Consider the following 19560-nt stretch of genomic DNA (forward strand, 5'->3'; position numbering starts at 1 on the left):
CGCTGTCCCCCCGTCACTGCCCCCCAAGTGTGCGCTGTCCCCCCGTCACTGCCCCCCAAGTGTGCGCTGTCCCCCCGTCACTGCCCCCAAGTGTACGCTGTCCCCCCCGTCACTGCCGCCAAGTGTACGCTGTCCCCCCGTCACTGCCGCCAAGTGTACGCTGTCCCCCCCGTCACTGCCGCCAAGTGTACGCTGTCCCCCCTTCACTGCCGCCAAGTGTACGCTGTCCCCCCGTCACTGCCGCCAAGTGTACGCTGTCCCCCCGTCACTGCCGCCAAGTGTACGCTGTCCCCCCGTCACTGCCGCCAAGTGTACGCTGTCCCCCCGTCACTGCCGCCAAGTGTACGCTGTCCCCCCGTCACTGCCGCCAAGTGTACGCTGTCCCCCCGTCACTGCCGCCAAGTGTACGCTGTCCCCCCGTCACTGCCGCCAAGTGTACGCTGTCCCCCCGTCACTGCCCCCAAGTGTACGCTGTCCCCCCGTCACTGCCCCCAAGTGTACGCTGTCCCCCCGTCACTGCCGCCAAGTGTACGCTGTCCCCCCGTCACTGCCCCCAAGTGTACGCTGTCCCCCCGTCACTGCCCCCAAGTGTACGCTGTCCCCCCGTCACTGCCCCCAAGTGTACGCTGTCCCCCCGTCACTGCCCCCTAGTGTACGCTGTCCCCCCGTCACTGCCCCCAAGTGTACGCTGTCCCCCCGTCACTGCCCCCAAGTGTACGCTGTCCCCCGTCACTGCCCCCAAGTGTACGCTGTCCCCCCGTCACTGCCGCCAAGTGTACGCTGTCCCCCCGTCACTGCCGCCAAGTGTACGCTGTCCCCCCGTAACTGTCCCCCCTTCACTGCCCCCAAGTGTACGCTGTCCCCCCGTCACTGCCCCCAAGTGTACGCTGTCCCCCCGTCACTGCCCCCAAGTGTACGCTGTCCCCCCGTCACTGCCCCCAAGTGTACGCTGTCCCCCCGTCACTGCCCCCAAGTGTACGCTGTCCCCCCGTCACTGCCCCCAAGTTTGCGCTGTCCCCCCGTCACTGCCCCCCAAGTGTGCGCTGTCCCCCCGTCACTGCCCCCCAAGTGTGCGCTGTCCCCCCGTCACTGCCCCCCAAGTGTGCGCTGTCCCCCCGTCACTGCCCCCAAGTGTGCGCTGTCCCCCCGTCACTGCCCCCAAGTGTGCGCTGTCCCCCCGTCACTGCCCCCAAGTGTGCGCTGTCCCCCCGTCACTGCCCCCAAGTGTACGCTGTCCCCCCGTCACTGCCCCCAAGTGTCCCCCCGTCACTGCCCCCAAGTGTCCCCCCGTCACTGCCCCCAAGTGTACACTGTCCCCGTCACTGCCCCCAGGTGTCCCCCCGTCACTGCCCCCAAGTGTACGCTGTCCCCCGTCACTGCCCCCAAGTGTATTAAAGGGTCCTGGTGCGGTGCCGGGCTGTGCTGACTGCTACAGGTGCAGCCGCAGACAGCAGGGGAGGGGAGTGTGACTCTGGGAAGATGGATGCCACGGCCGTCACTGCTGTTCTCGATCACTTATTAGGCTGTTATATTAGTGCTCCATCAGCAGATGCAGCAGCTGCGGTGGCGCCATAAGCAGGCTGGCTGCCAACGGTAAGGAGTAGGACTCGGCCCTTTCTTGCACCTTAGTAGTGGCCCCAGAGTAGTGGGTGGGGAAATGAGAATGCAGAGGGAGAGGGGCGGTTGTATAATATGGAGCCGCACTAAGTTTGTAATGGGGGGAGCGGGTGTTTGTAAATGTGTATGGTGAGCCATCTGTTGTATTGTTTGGGAGGGGGTATTGAATATTGTATGGAGCTGCAGGAGGTGTGTCGATTTATATATGATTGGATGTATATAAGAGAGGCAGTGTATGTATATGTTGCGGTGGGTGCATGTATGTAAATTTGAGAGCAGAAGTGTATGTATGTATGTATGTATGTATGAGAGCAGCAGTGTATGTACTGTATGTATGAGAGCAGAAGTGTATTTATGTATGTATGTATGAGAGCAGTAGTGTATGTTTGTATATGTGAGAGCAGCAGTGTATGTATGTATGTATGTATGTATGTATGTATTTATGTATGTATGAGAGCAACAGTGTATGTATGTAGGAGAGCACTAGTGTATGTACTGTATGTATGAGAGCAGAAGTGTATTTATGTATGTATGAATGAGAGCAGCAGTGTATGTTTGTATATGTAAGAGCAGCAGTGTATGTATGTACAGAATGTATGAGAGCAGCAGTGTATGTATGTATATGTGATAGCAGCAGTGTATGTACTGTATGTATGAGAGCAGCAATATATGTACTGTATGTATGAGAGCAGTAGTGTATTTATGTATGTATGTGAGCAGCAGTGTATGTTTGTATGTATGAGAGCAGCAGTGTATGTATGTATATGTGATAGCAGCAGTGTATGTATGTATGTATGTATGTATGTATGTATGTATGTATGAGAGCAGCAATGTATGTATGTATAAAAGTGGTAGTGTGAGCGGCAGGGTGTATATATGTTTGAAAGTGACGGTGTATGTATGTATGAGAGTGATTATGTATGTATATACTGCCGTCAGTTTCCAATTTTTTTGTGATTTAAAAAAAAATAATTACTTTAAATGTAACAGCGGCAGCATGTGTGTGCAGGCTGACCACGGGATTCCCTGAGCAGCTCTCTATGTTTTCCGCAGCATCTCTCCCTCCCTGCGCACGTGTCTGTTCTCTGCTGTGCTGGGCCATGACTGTAGGACAGGAGTCAGGCCAGTGTGGGCTGATGAAATGGAGCAGAAGCGGAGAGATGCACGGTGCCTGCTACTGAACCAGAAGAAGTGCGAGTCCCAGCGGCTGAAGGGTGGAGAACCGAGCTCTGGAGGGTGGAGAAGAAGGCTGCATGGCACCTGGAAATGGAGGTCCAAATAGGATGAATTAGTGAATTGATCCGGCGTGTCCCCAAAAGCAGCCTCCGTTCAAGCCCAGGTTAGTAACTACTACACACAATCGCCCACAGCCTTACTCTAACTATACACCCCCTCCCCTGCAAGCCTAACTATCTATACACCCCCGTTCCCCCGCAAGCCTAACTATCTATACACCCCCGTTCCCCCCGCAAGCCTAACTATCTATACACCCCCGTTCCCCTGCAGCCTAAATATCTATACACCTCCCTCCCCTGCACCCCTGCTCCCCCGCAAGCCTAACTATCTATACACCCCCTCCACCGCAAGCCTAACTATCTATACACCCCTCCCCCGCAAGCCTAACTATCTATACACCCCCTCCCCCCACTGTATAGTGGGACACCCCAGGCTGCTCCCCCCTGGGTAGCGGGACACCCCAGGCCGCCCCCCCCCTGGGTAGCGGGACACCCCAGCCGCCCCCCCTGGGTAGCGGGACACCCCAGGCCGCTCCCCCCTGGGTAGCGGGACACCCCAGGCCGCTCCCCCCTGGGTAGCGGGACACCCCAGGCTACACACCTTGGAACACTACGCCGCAGTCTATAACCCTAACCATACAAACCCACCCTTGCAGCCTATTACCCTAACCATACACACCCCGCAGCCTATAACCCTAACCACACAGAAACCCAGCAGCCTATAACCCTAACCATACACCCCGCAGCCTATAACCCTAACCATACACACTCCCTGCAGCCTATAACTCTAACCATACACACACACCCGCAGCCTATTCCAATAACCATACACACACCTCGCAGCCTACGCTGGGGTATCACGTGATAGAGGGAAGCCTCGGGCAATATGTGCCTGATTAGTACGGAGTTCAGAGACGGAGCGTGAGGGGGAGGGATTGAATGGATAGGGGAATGGACTGTATGGACGTAGGAACTGATTGACAGCGGGGCAAGCCTATCATATAGCCAATCTGCCTTAAGCATCTGCCCAATAATAGGAGGGGACATGACACCCGCGAAAAGTAAAGAGTACAAAACAGGCTGTCATACTCACAACAGAGACAGGTGAACAAGCTCAGGCGAAACGCGCGTCCAGAGACGGGTGACAGAAACAGATGGGCTAGACTGACGCTGGAGAATGAGACCTAGAAATTGTGCACGCTAAGTGACCTATTTTATCCCTTGTTGATACTCCGTATATGTGATATGGCTATGTATTTGTTCCTTTTCAACTGTTGCACCTGTATTGAGCTGCAGAGCTCTATCATCAGTATTTGACTGATGGATCTACTTTTGTTCATTCCTTTGGCACACTTAGCAGAGCATCTGTCTTTGTGCTTTGAGGCAGGTAATTTCGTGCTGGCTCAGGGCGGCAGCACTGCGACACAGAGGTAGAGCCATTTATGGTATGTAGCTAAATAACAGAGTAGCAAGGACAACTGTGTCTAATCATCTGTGATAATTGTGTCATATTAACTGTGTATCTATTGGAAAGGAACTTCGTTTCCATTTATTCACTAGCCAACGATCTGCTACAGACATGGACTGCACGCTTTATCTGCACTAAGGGAACAAGTATATATGTGCAAGTTTTTGGTTATAATTTATAGGACTTGGCGTATTTAAGCATTAAAACTGTGTATAGAGGTAAAGAGATATATCTAATATATAGATCCATAAACCCCTCTTCACTAAAGGGGCTTTCTGCAACCTTAATATTTAAGGGACTCTCATTGCACCTGGTTAAAGATTGACCCCCTGCGCTGGATCTTCTAACAGGGGTAATACTGGACCCGGGTGCAACAGCAGATCCCTCTTCTCTTCCTTCCACTGATCTCCAACTGGTCTCATGCAATACCACACCCCCTCATTCGGTCCGTTCACTGCCCTAGTGGCACACGGCTGGAAAGTAGGAATGGTTTGAGAATCAGGAGATCAGCTTATATTCTCTATCTGCCCTCCTATAAATGTGTTAACTATTTTTCTAGCTCTGCCTGACTATTAATCTATAGCTTAGGCACTGCGTCGAAAATTACCATAGGACCATAAGCCTTGGTAACCCATTTGTGACTGTCACCTGACAAACAACGATATTTCGCCCACTTTTTACTCTTACTATATATTATTTGTCATAATAACTTTTTCTTGTTATTATATATATTTTTCTATTTTAGCACCATTTGTCACTTCATATAAAACCACAGCCTGGTCATATTAAATGCCTCATGGGATATTATCCCAATATTGAGATCATCTTAAACCAAGGCTGTAACACTTAATCATTTTTTCAATCATTTTTTCAATTTCTGCTTCGATTTTTGCATTAATTTTTGCACGGACTTTTTTGTATTATTTTTATTCTTTATTTGGTGTTCCCACCCCCTCACCTATATGCATTTAAAAATCGTATAAAAAACAATGTAATTTTTGTAATACTCCTTCCATGTAGTAGTGACTTTGTTGTGATAAAAGTAAGGTTTTTTTTTCATGTAGAATAGAAAGATCATAATAGATCATTGTAAGTTGTGCCCCAAAAAAAGAGTCATCCTTTTTCTTTCTGTCTAATAGCCTATAACCGTAACCATGCTCACCCCGCAGCCTATAACCGGAACCATACACACACCCCGCAGCCTATAACCGGAACCATACACACACCCCGCAGCCTATTCCAATAACCATACACACACCGCGCAGCCTATAACCCTAACCATACACACACCCCGCAGCCTATAACCCTGCAGCCAATAACCCTAAACATATCCCCCCCCGCAGTCTATTACTCTAACCATACACTTAGCTTATAACCCTAACCATACACACCGCACAGCCTATAACCCTAACCATACAAACACACACCCTGCAGCCTATAACCCTAACCATACACACACACAACCACACACACACACACTGCAACCTATAACCCAAACCATACATACACACCCCCTGCAGCCTATAACCCTAAACATACTCCTCCCCCCCCCCCCCCGCAGCCTATAACTCTAACCATACACACCCCGCAGCCTATAACCCTAACCATACACACCACGCAGCCTATAACCCTAACCATACACACACACACCCTGCAGCCTATTATTCTAACCATACACACACCCTGCAGCCTATAACCCTAACCATACACACACCCCGCAGCCTATAATCCTAACCATACACATACACCCCGCAGCCTACAACCCTAACTATACACACACTCCCCGCAGCCTATAATCCTAACCATACACACACCCCACAGCCTATAACCCTAACCATACACACACCCCGCAGCCTATAACTCTAACCATACACACCCGCAGCCTATAACTGTAACCATACATACACCCCGCAGCCTATAACCCTCACCATACACACACCACGCAGCCTATAACCCTAACTATGCACACACACCCCGCAGCCTATAGCCCTAAACATACACCCCCCGCAGCCTATTACCCTAACCATACACACCCCACAGCCTATAACCCTAACCATAAACACACACCCCCTTCAGCCTATAACCGTAACCATACACCCCCCCAGCAGCATATAACCAAACCCACACACACCCCGCAGTCTATAACCCTAACCATACACACACCCTGCAGCCTATAACCCTAACCATACACACACCCCCCGCAGCCTATAATCCTAACCATACACACACTGCAGCCAATAACCCTAACTATATACACACCCCACAGCCTATAACCCTAACCATACACACACCCCACAGCCTATAACACTAACCATACACCCCGCAGCCTACAACCCTAACCATATACACCCCACAGCTTATAACCCTAACCATACACACACCCCGCAGCCTATAACCCTAACCATACACACACCCGCAGCCTATAACCGTTACCATACACACACACACCCCACAGCCTATAACCGTAACCATACACACACACCACAGCCTATAACCCTAACCATACACACACACACACCCCGCAGCCTATAACCCTAACTATACACACCGCGCAGCTTATAACCCTAACCATACACATACTCCGCAGCCTATAACCGTAACCATACACACCCTGCAGTCTATAACCCTAACCATACACATTCCACAGCCTATAACCCTAACCATACATGTACACCCTGCAGCCTATAACCCTAAACATACACCCCCCCCCACAGCCTATTACCCTAACCATACACACTCCGCAGCCTATAACCCTAACCATACACAACGCGCAGCCTATAACCCTAACAATACACACCCTGCAGCCTATAACCGTAACCACACACACACCCTGCAGCCTATAACCATAACCATGCATACCCCGCAGCCTATAACCCTAACCATACACACACCCTGCAGCCTATAATCCTGCAGCTTATAGCCCTAAACATATCCCCCCCCGCAGCCTATAACTCTAACCATACACTTAGCTTATAACCCGAACCATACACACCGCACAGCCTATAACCCTAACCATACACACACACACACACACACACACACACACACACACTGCAGCCTATAACCCTAACCATACATACACACACACCCCCTGCAGCCTATAACCCTAAACATACTCCCCCCCCTGCAGCCTATAACCCTAACCATACACACCGCACAGTCTTTAACCCTAACCATACACACACCCCGCAGCCTATAACCCTAACCATACACACACACCCTGCAGCCTATAACCCTAACCATACACACACCCTGCAGCCTATAACCCTAACCATACACACACCCTGCAGCCTATAACCCTAACCATACACACACCCCGCAGCCTATAACCCTAACCATACACACACCCCGGAGCCTATAACCCTAACCATACACACACCCCGCAGCCTATAACCCTAACCATACACACACACCCCGCCTATAACCCTAACCATACACACACACCCCGCAGCCTATAACCCTAACCATACACATACATACACCCCGCAGCCTATAACCCTGACCATACACACACCCCGCAGCCTATAACCCAAACCATACACATACACACCCCGCAGCCTATAACCCTAACCATACACACACCCCGCAGCCTATAACTGTAACCATACACACACCCCGCAGCCTATAATCCTAACCATACACACACCCCGCAGCCTATAACCCAAACCATACACATACACACCCCGCAGCCTATAACCCTAACCATACACACACCCCGCAGCCTATAACTGTAACCATACACACACCCCGCAGCCTATAATCCTAACCATACACACACCCCGCAGCCTATAACCCTAACCATACACACACATCCCGCAGCCTATAACCCTTACCATACACACACCCCGCAGCCTATAACCCTAACCACACACACACACTGCAGCCTATAACCCTAACCATACACATACACCCCGCAGCCTATAACCCTAACCATACACATACACTCCGCAGCCTATAACCCTAACCATACACACCCGCAGCCTATAACCCTAACCATACACATACACCCCGCAGCCTATAACCCTAACCATACACACACACCCCGCAGCCTATAACCCTAATCATACACACATCCTGCAGCCTATAACTGTAACCATACACCCACCCCACTGCCTATAACCCTAACCATACACACACACCCCGCAGCCTATAACCCTAACCATACACACACACCCCGCAGTCTATAACCCTAATCATACACACACCCTGCAGCCTATAATCCTAACCATACACACACCCCGCAGCCTATAACCCTAACCACACACATACACCCCGCAGCCTATAACTGTAACCATACACGGGATGCGGTCATTTGGTCTACTGCATTATGGTCGACAGTCATTAGGTCGAATCCATTAGGTCGACATGCTAAAAGGTCGACATGACTCTAGGTCGACATGGGAAAAGGTCGACATGATTCTAGTTCGAAAGGTCATTAGTTCGACAGGTCATTAGTCCGACAAGGTCATTAGTTCGACATTGTCTATGTCGACATTCACAAGGTCGACATGGAGTTTTTCACTGTTTTTTGAGCCAACATGTGCCGACAGGCGGTATTTCATGCCCTACCATCCACTAGGGCAGGGGTGGAGAACCTTTTTTGTGCCAAGGGCCAATTGTATGGTGGAAAAATCCTTCGGGGGCCATATGTAAAAATTTGTCTTACAAATTCCCCTGCTGCATCCGTCCCACGCTCCGGTGGCTGCCGCTGACAGTCTCTGGCTGCTGTTGATTAAGAGGAATCTCGCAAGAACTACCGACCTCTCGCAAGAAGCCCCCTTTACTTGACTCCCGGCAAAGCCTCCGGGTGAGTAGGAGGGCCACTCAGACCAGCTTCGTGGGCCGCATAAAGCCCCCGGGCCTGAGGTTCCCCACCACTGCACTAGGGTGTGGTGGGAGAATAAAATAGTGTGCCGAGCGTAGCGTGGCACCGTGCCCGACGCATAGCGAGCGAAGCGAGGGGATGCAGTGCACTTTAAACTGTGTCCATGTCGACTGTGTTGACATTCAGGTAAAAAAACAGTGAAAAACCCCATGTCGACCTTGTGAATGTCGACATAGACAATGTCGAACTAATGACCTTGTCGAACTAATGACCTGTCGAACTAATGACCTTTCGACCTAGAATCATGTCGACCTTTTCCCATGTCGACCTAGAGTCATGTCGACCTTTTAGCATGTCGACCTAATGGATTCGACCTAATGACTTTCGACCATAATGCAATAGACCAAATGATCCCAACCCCCATACACCCACCCCACTGCCTATAAACCTAACCATACACACACCCCGCAGCCTATAACCCTAACCATACACACCCCGCAGCCTATAACCCTAACCATACACACACCCCGCAGCCTATAACCCTAACCATACACACCCCGCAGCCTATAACCCTAACCATACACACACCCCGCAGCCTATAACCCTAACCATACACACACATCCTGCAGCCTATAACCCTAACCATACATACACCCCGCAGCCTATAACCCTAACCACACACACCCTGCAGCCTATAACCCTAACCAAACACACCCCGCAGTCTATAACTGTAACCATACACCCACCCCACTGCCTATAACCCTAACCACACACACACACCCCACAGCCTATAACCCTAACCACACAGAAACCCCGCAGCCTATAACCCTAACCATACACACATCCCGCAGCCTATAACCCTAACCATACACACACATCCTGCAGCCTATAACCCTAACCATACATACACCCCGCAGCCTATAACCCTAACCACACACACCCCGCAGCCTATAACTGTAACCATACACCCACCCCACTGCCTATAACCCTAACCATACACACAACACGCAGCCTATAACCCTAACCATACACACACCACGCAGCCTATAACCCTAACCATACATACACCCCGCAGCCTATAACCCTAACTATACACCCACCCCACTGCCTATAACCCTAACCATACACACACCCAGCAGCCAATAACCCTAACCATACACACACCCAGCAGCCAATAACCCTAACCATACACACACCCCGCAGCCTATAACCCTAACCATACACACACACCCCACTGCCTATAACCCTAACCATACACACACCCAGCAGCCAATAACCCTAACCATACACACACACCCAGCAGCCAATAACCCTAACCATACACATACCCCGCAGCCAATAACCCTAACCATACACACACACCCCACTGCCTATAACCCTAACCATACACACACACACAGCAGCCAATAACCCTAACCATACACACACACCCCGCAGCCTATAACCCTAACTATACACCCACCCCACTGCCTATAACCCTAACCATACACACACCCAGCAGCCAATAACCCTAACCATACACACACCCAGCAGCCAATAACCCTAACCATACACACACCCCGCAGCCTATAACCATAACCATACACACACACCCCACTGCCTATAACCCTAACCATACACACACACCCAGCAGCCAATAACCCTAACCATACACACACACCCAGCAGGCAATAACCCTAACCATACACATACCCCGCAGCCAATAACCCTAACCATACACACACCCCGCAGCCTATAACCCTAACCATACACACACCCCACAGCCTATAACCCTAACCATACTCCCACCCCACTGCCTATAACCCTAACCATACACCAACCCCGCAGCCTATGACCCTAACCATACACCCACCCCGCAGCCTATAGCCCTAACCATACACACCCCGCAGCCTATGACCCTAACCATACACCCACCCCACTGCCTATAACCCTAACCATACACAACTCGCAGCCTATGACCCTAACCATACACCCACTCCACTGCCTATAACCCTAACCATACACACACACCCAGCAGCCAATAACCCTAACCACACACACACACACACACCCCGCTGCCTATAACCCTAACCATACACACCCCACAGCCTATGACCCTAACCATACACCCCCCCCGCAGCCTATTATCCTAACCATACGCAGCCTATAACCCCTTCAGTGACCCCATGTGTACGCTGTCCCCCCTCCCTTCAGTGACCCCATGTGTACACTGTCCCCCCCCCCCCCATCCCTTCAGTGACCTCATGTGTACACTGTCCCCCTTTTACTGGCCCATTGTGTCTCACTGGCCCTTGCGGCTTTCTCCCCCCACACCTCCTGCCCGTACCTCTCACCCGGCCGACCAGTGACCGTCAGCTTTCATCTGCTCTGGGGCTTCTCACCCGCCGAACTCCCCTCCCCATCCTGCATAAACACCAACTTGGTCCCTCGCTACAGCTTCCTCCCTACTACTGCCTGCTCTGTCAGACCTCATCTAAACCCCCCTCCTAATCCCTGCACCCTCGGCGATGCACAAGTGCTGATTCCTCTGCCGGCGGGCACCTGCTGTGGGCTCTGATCATGACCCAGCTGTTTTCTGCCGACTCCATCATCATCCTGCCTGAGCTTCAAGTGAGGTCTGCTGCTGCTGCTGCTGCTGCTACATTCATTTCTATTGATTAATTGAGACGCCAGCACCTTAAGTTACATTGTTTTACCATTAATTACATGTGATTTATGTATATTTTTGTATATATTATGTGTTTATAAAATATTTTTGATATTTCAATTGAACTGAGACTTGTGTTATTGATGAAAAGGGGGACCTATATTACATTTAGTTTTTAACTTTAATCAAAGGTATAATTGCTAATGCTGTGACGGCTTTCCAATTGTTTTCTTTTATTTCTTACAAGCTGGTTTGCCTGTTGTCATATGCGGCTTTCTTTGGCTATTAACTGTTTTATTCAATATAGCACCAGAGGTATGGTGTGACTCACTACCTCCCTTTTTTTTAGACTAAAATAGGTCACATTTCTCTTAGCAGAATTTGATCGTAACCAAAAAACAAATTTGATCATTGCACAAAACCATAATAGCTCCGGGAGGGCTGCTGAGCATGCACAGTCATGTGTAGATCCTCCCATGGTCCTTTGCAGGTAGGACCATGGGAGGAGGCACATGTGCAGCAGCCCTCTGCAGGGAGCCTGCCGCCCTGGTCACCCCATCGACACTCTCCTTAACTCTGGCGATCCAGTCTGGAGACCGCACCACTGCCATGCCAGAAGAAGGAGGCCTGGTTCTGTGTTCCTGCTTAGCATCTGCGGACATCGGGGAAGAGGGGAGCGGCTGCCTGGAACTCGCTGCTGGAGGGGAAACCATCAAGTCAGACAGAAGGAGCAGATTGGTCGCCATCCCCGGGAGGAACCCTCAGCCTGGTGGAGTTCCATGACCTGGTAGGGTCAGCGTGTCATGTATAGGTAGGTATCATTGACTCTGGCACCTGTATCCTAACCCTGTGCACACACACACACACACACATATATGTAGCCTAACCCTATCCATACATACATTCTCACACACCAGCAGCTGACCTGGTAGGGTCAGCGTGTCATGTATATCTAGGGATAGGCATTATTGACTCTGTGTGTGTGTGTGTGTGTGTGTGTGTGTGTGCAGGGTTATAACACAGTTGCCAAACACACCCACCCATAGTCTATCATATATGCACACACACATGTAGCCTAACCTTGTCCATACACATACCCTAACCCTATCCATACACACTCACACGTAGCCTAACACTATCCATACACATAGTCTAACACCATCCACACACACATGTAGCCTACCCTATCTACACACATGCCCATCCGCACACTCCATACATACACACACACACACCTGCAGCCTAACCCTATCCATACACACACATAGCCTAACCTTATCCATTCATACACCCATAGCCTAACCCTGTACATACACACACACACACTCGCAGCCTAACCCTATCCATACATTTGTAATTTGATCTCTGCCCCAAGCAAGGGGCGTGGTCTCATTAAAATGGGCATGGCCTCACCAGAGAAGACTACCTTACACCCCAGTTTTTGGCCCTGCACCAACAGACCTTTGCCACCACAGGAAGAACATTTTTTCACCACATGAAGCCCCATACAGTAATGTCCCCTGCACCATATGCCCCACACTGCAATGCCCGTGATACATTATGCCCTACAATATAGCTTCTACACACTGGGTGTCTTCATTGCCAGGGCTTTCATGCTCTGGGACGGGTGTCATACTCCTTGCCAGGGGTTTGTAATGCTTGTAGGCAGTGGTAATGCTCGTTGCCAAGGGTGTGTTATTGATAAACATTTTTAAAAATCCAATGTTTATTCTTACAGTGAAATTTTACATTTCTGAATTTAAAAAAATAAATTCAAAAAAAGCTATGAAATTCCAAATACAAAAAACCTTACGGTTTCACATGTCCCATTAAGGCTTCTTACACATGATCTGGCATTTCTGAAACCTGTTGTAACTCTTCCACTCAAACGCCAAAAAGCAATGAAATTACGATCATTAAGGCTGACGCCTTAATGGACGTGTTCCTTGCGCAATACAGATATGGTACGCCATCACAGCCTGTGGGTAAGTGCAGATTCAGCACTCTCACAGAGTGAGATTGCTGTCACTCACACAATGGTGGAGCTGCTAAATCACAGATTTGTGTGCTCATTGGAATACACACATGCAGTCTATGCAACTGAAGGTCTGAGCAGTAAACAGAGCCGAGAGGTGGGGTAAAAGTGGTGTTGATTGGGGTAGGAGGCAGTGTGGTGCAGATGGGGAGGAATACAAATGTGTAGATGGTAGGAAGGCTAAGCAGCACTGATGGGGGACTAATGAAGCAGTGTGGAAAACAGTGGCACTGATTGGGGAAGGTAAGGCATAATGATGCGATTGGGTGGGAAACAAAGGAGCAGTTGGAGGAAAGACAGCACTGATGGGGGAGGGGGTTCGGAGCAAAGGGGATAGCAGATGGAGAGGAGAGACAGCAGTACAGATGGAAGGAAACTGTCATGGATGAGGCGGGCAGAGCAGCATGGATGGAGGGGGAGACAGAGTATCACTAATACCCCTTTTACACCAAGGAATAACCCAGGTCGGACCCAGGTCAGCCTTGGTGTAAAAGGGGCCAACCCAGGTCCAGTAACACTGGTCTCCTACCCAGGTCCTGACCAGGGTTGAACACTGGTTGGACCTGGGTCGTGGGCGGTGTAAATGGTCCCAACCCAGGTTGGGACATCCGGGTAGTGCTGAAAGGATACAATAAGTGCTGGACGCCTTTCCACAGTGCACTGCAGTGGCAAAAGACAGCAGCCAGGAAGGATACGGGCAGTGCACACAGAAATCATAATTGGATGCAGTATCATTTATATTATTATTATTATTATTTTGGGGGGGGGGGAGCACATGGGAGATTCGGTCTGCTGCTGCAGGGGAGGGGGCTGGGGAGAGCACATGGGTGATGCTGCACCTTTATACCGCTATGTGCGCTTGAGCACTGAATAAAACTTTTTGAAAAATATTTTACTAAATAAACAAACCAACATTTTTCAATGCTAACTTGTCATGTCTTTTAATTTTTATTTAAAATCATTGAGGGAAAGTTGGATGCCAGTTTATCAGTCCTAAAATGGACATTTTTTATGTCATTCATAGGGAAAAGCAGTGCTGACCCAGGTTCAGTGTAAACCGCGCAGACCTGGGTCCGACCTGGGTCACAGTGCTGTGTAAATTGGGTATGAAGCTGGGTCCAACCCTGGAAACTCCCGTGTTCAAAGACCAGGGTCCGACCAGGGATTTTGGTGTAAAAGGGGTATAATAGAGGGGAAGCCAGTTGCACAGATAGAAGGAAACAGTGGCATCTGTGTGGAAAGACAGGGCAGGGCAGATGGGGAAAGACACATTGGTGCAGATGAGGGAATACACACAGCAGTAGGTATCGTGGAAGACAGAGCAGCATGAAGGCGTATAGGAGAAGAAAGTGTAGATGCATAGTAGTTGGGAATATTATAGTTTTTGCAATTATGAAAGATGTTTCTGGTAACTGTATGTGAATACTAAATGAAATGGATATACAGTAGGTAGTGAGTGTGAAAGATGTTGGACCCTCAGTGGGATAGTTCTAGTAATAGTGTTTATTCTAGCACCCGCTATCTTTGAAAACCTATGCAGTTCCTCTACCCTGTCTGGGGTGTTGCTGTCTGCTGTAGTGTTTCTAGCACAGGTCTGGTTTACAGTGCTGATATACAGATCACACTGTGCTAGAAGCACTACAGCAGACAGCCACACCCCAGGCAGGGAAGAGGAACTGCATGGGTTTTCAAAGATGGTGGGTGCTAGAATGAACACTATAGTAACTCAGAGGTATAGACCATTTTAGATGATTGCAGGTACTTATTAGGATGAGTGCGCCACATAACTGCTCAGACCTTCAGTTGCATAGACTGCATGTGTGTATTCCAATGAGCACACAAATCTGTGAATTAGCAGCTCCACCATTGTGTGAGTGACAGCAATCTCACTCTGTGAGAGTGCTGAATCTGCACTTACCCACAGGCTGTGATGGCGTACCATATCTGTATTGCGCAAGGAACACGTCCATTAAGGCGTCAGCCTTAATGATCGGAATTTCATTGCTTTTTGGCGTTTGAGTGGAAGAGTTACAACAGGTTTCAGAAATGCCAGATCATGTGTAAGAAGCCTTAATAGGACATGTGAAACCGTAAGGTTTTTTGTATTTGGAATATAACATATAATACAGTATAAATCTAAGTGTATCCTAACTGCCAGCAAAGACCCCACACCAGAATACAGGCGCAGGCCTGGTGGGACATGGGGCTGTGGTATATACAGGGAGCGCTATATAATCACCACTATTAATATAGCATATAATACAGTATAAATCTAAGTGTATCCTAACTGCCAGCAAAGACCCCACACCAGAATACAGGCGCAGGCCTGGTGGGACATGGGGCTGTGTTATATACAGGGAGCGCTATATAATCACCACTATTAATATAACATATAATACAGTATAAATCTAAGTGTATCCTAACTGCCGGCAAAGACCCCACACCAGAATACAGGCGCAGGCCTGGCGGGACATGGGGCTGTGTTCTATACAGGGTGCGCTATATAATCACCACTATTAATATAACATATAATACAGTATAAATCTAAGTGTACCCTAACTGCCGGCAAAGACCCCACACCAGAATACAGGCGCAGGCCTGGCGGGACATGGGGCTGTGTTATATACAGGGAGCGCTATATAATCACCACTATTAATATAACATATAATACAGTATAAATCTAAGTGTACCCTAACTGCCGGCAAAAACCCCACACCAGAATACAGGCGCAGGTCTGGTGGGACATGGGGCTGCGTTATATACAGGGAGCGCTATATAATCACCACAATAATATAACATATAATACAGTATAAATCTAAGTGTATCCTAACTGCCGGCAAAGACCCCACACCAGAATACAGGCGCAGGCCTGGCGGGACATGGGGCTGCGTTATATACAGGGAGAGCTATATAATCACCAATATTAATATAACATATAATACAGTATAAATCTAAGTGTATCCTAACTGCCGGCAAAGACCCCACACCAGAATACAGGCGCAGGCCTGGCGGGACATGGAGCTGCGTTATATACAGGGAGCGCTATATAATCACCACTATTAATATAACATATAATACAGTATAAATCTAAGTGTATCCTAACTGCCAGCAAAGACCCCACACCAGAATACAGGCGCAGGCCTGGTGGGACATGGGGCTGCGCTATATACAGGGAGCGCTATATAATCACCACTATTAATATAAAAAATATTATATTAATTAAGCTTATTGTTTCTAAAACAAAGATCAAGATAATATGGATAAGTAATGAGGCATGCTGGGAGCTGTAGTACATCCTGTCCTGTGTTATGTAAGGAACACTCAGTCATATTACAATTCCCAGTAGGTGGAGATTCATACACAACACCCCATTCACCCACTATGTCCGTATCAGCCAATAGGAGAAAGTGTAGCACTGACTAATGTAATAGGATGCATGCTAGGTGATAGACAGATAACGCAGCCAATCACAATTATGACTGAGCCAGAGAAATTTCACATAAACACACACACACATATATATATATATATATATATATATATATATATATACTGTATATAAGGACAGTATCTAGCACACCAATACTGGAACAACTCCAGGCACATTGGTCACCTGGTCACACAGGGGGAGGGGCTAAGCCATAAGATTCTCCTTCCTGTGATGTCACCAGTCTCTGGGTAGATTTCCTATGGTAATGTCTCCCAGCTCCTGACTCCCCCACATATAGTTACACACCCTCCCCATACACGTAATGCAGCATGGAGGGGCTCAGTGAGGGTGGTGGTGTAGGTGTGTAAGTGTCTGATGGGGTCACACAGAGAATAAAAGGACATCAGTCCTGCCTCATAATCCAGGTATATCCTCACTCTGTCACAGGGGATATTACCAGGTAACCGGATCTCTGTCCTGTCATGTCTCACTGAGTGGTGACTGTTACACCTACACAGACACCAGGACTTGTTATTATCCCCAATGACTGACTGCCATCCTCTCCTGTCTATACTGGGATAACACATCCCCACCGCCCACCACACTGACTTACTGACATCCACCTCCCAGTAATGTCGCCCTGAGGAGAATCCCCTGGTGCTGATTACCTGAGGATAATACTGAAATCTCTCTGGTGTTACTGGGTGATTCTGGTCTATATATGATAGTGATGCAGATTTCCTGTCACCTGATATCTGTATACTATTACCAGCTGTGGCTACATCCAGTAATAGGTCTGTAGCTTCCTGCACATAGATCCCTGTATTTATCCCTGTTACTATATCAGATAATGTGTGTAATGTCCGGGAGATGAGACCCACATCCAGACCTCCTGCACCACGGACCTGGCTATCATGTCTCTCTGTGTCCTCAGTGTCACACATGTCCCCTGTGTACAGTTCCTGTAAGACAGTCACTGGGTCAGACATGTTACACAGCTCCTCAATGTGACGCATCTTCCCGGACAGCTCGTCCTTCTTTATTTCCAGCTGCTGGATCAGATCAGAGACTGAGAGTGAAACGCGCTGTTCCTGCCTGGAGATCTCACTCAGGACTCTCTTCTCCAGGTCTTCCAGCTGTCTCCTGATGTCTCTAAACAGGGCAGTGACTGTCTCTGTTACACCCGCTGCTTTTCCCTGATCCTCTCTCCTGCGCTCCTGCAGTCTCTGCACTCTATTCTCAGTCTCCACTCTCTTCTTGGTCAGTTTCTGCAGAACATCTCTCAGCTTCTCCTTCTTCTTCTCTGAGGCCTCATCCAGCATCTCCACCAGGTGTCCCTGATGTTCTCCAGCCAAACTGCAGGACACACAGATACAGGCAGCATCCTCAGTGCAGTAATACTCCAGGACCTTCTTATGGACGGAGCATTTCCTGTTCCCCAGGGCAGTGGTGGGGTCACATAAGACGTGTTCTGCTGCCTTGCTGTGTACTCTCAGGTGATTATCACACAGATGAGCCTCACACAGCAGACAGGACTTAGCAGCAGGTACAGGAGAGTGAATACAGTGAGTGCAGCAGATCCCGGTCTCCTCCTGATCTGGCCGAGCAGACAGGAACCTCCCCACTATGTTACACAGAGGAATGTTCCGTATCAGTGCAGGACGCTCCTGACACTCTGCTCTGCACTCAGGACAGCTATAAACTCCAGCCCCCTCCTGTGTATCCAGCACACGATCAATACAGACCCGGCAGAAGTTGTGGCCACATCTCAGGGTTACAGGATCTGTATAAATGCTCAGGCAGATAGAACAGTCCAGCTCCTGTCTCAGATCAGCAGACGCCATCGCTGGCAGCAGAAGAGGGAAATGAAAGTGAAAGTCTCAGATACCAGTGAGATCACATTCTGCACACAGGGCGAGGCTGAGATGACACTATATAAGAAACTGTAACAGAATCTGCTGCGCTATATAAGACGCTGTAACGGAATGTGCTGCGCTATATAAGACACTGTAATGGAATCTGCTGCGCTATATAAGACACTGTAACGGAATGTGCTGCGCTATATAAGACACTGTAATGGAATCTGCTGCGCTCTATAAGACGCTGTAACGGAATGTGCTGCGCTATATAAGACGCTGTAACGGAATCTGCTGCGCTATATAAGACACTGTAACGGAATCTGCTGCGCTATATAAGACACTGTAACGGAATCTGCTGCGCTATATAAGACACTAACGGAATCTGCTGCACTATATAAGACACTGTAATGGAATCTGCTGCGCTATATAAGACGCTGTAACGGA

At 49.0% G+C, this 19560-nt stretch overlaps 1 pseudogene; it reads right to left on the reverse strand.

Moving 5' to 3' along the window:
• Window positions 1–15885: 15885 nt before the first annotated feature.
• Window positions 15886–19101, reverse strand: LOC146058289 (E3 ubiquitin/ISG15 ligase TRIM25-like; annotated as a pseudogene).
• Window positions 19102–19560: the final 459 nt, after the last annotated feature.

Source organism: Crinia signifera, chromosome 2 (assembly GCF_055691185.1).
Source record: "Crinia signifera chromosome 2, ASM5569118v1, whole genome shotgun sequence".
Lineage (NCBI taxonomy): Eukaryota > Metazoa > Chordata > Amphibia > Anura > Myobatrachidae > Crinia > Crinia signifera.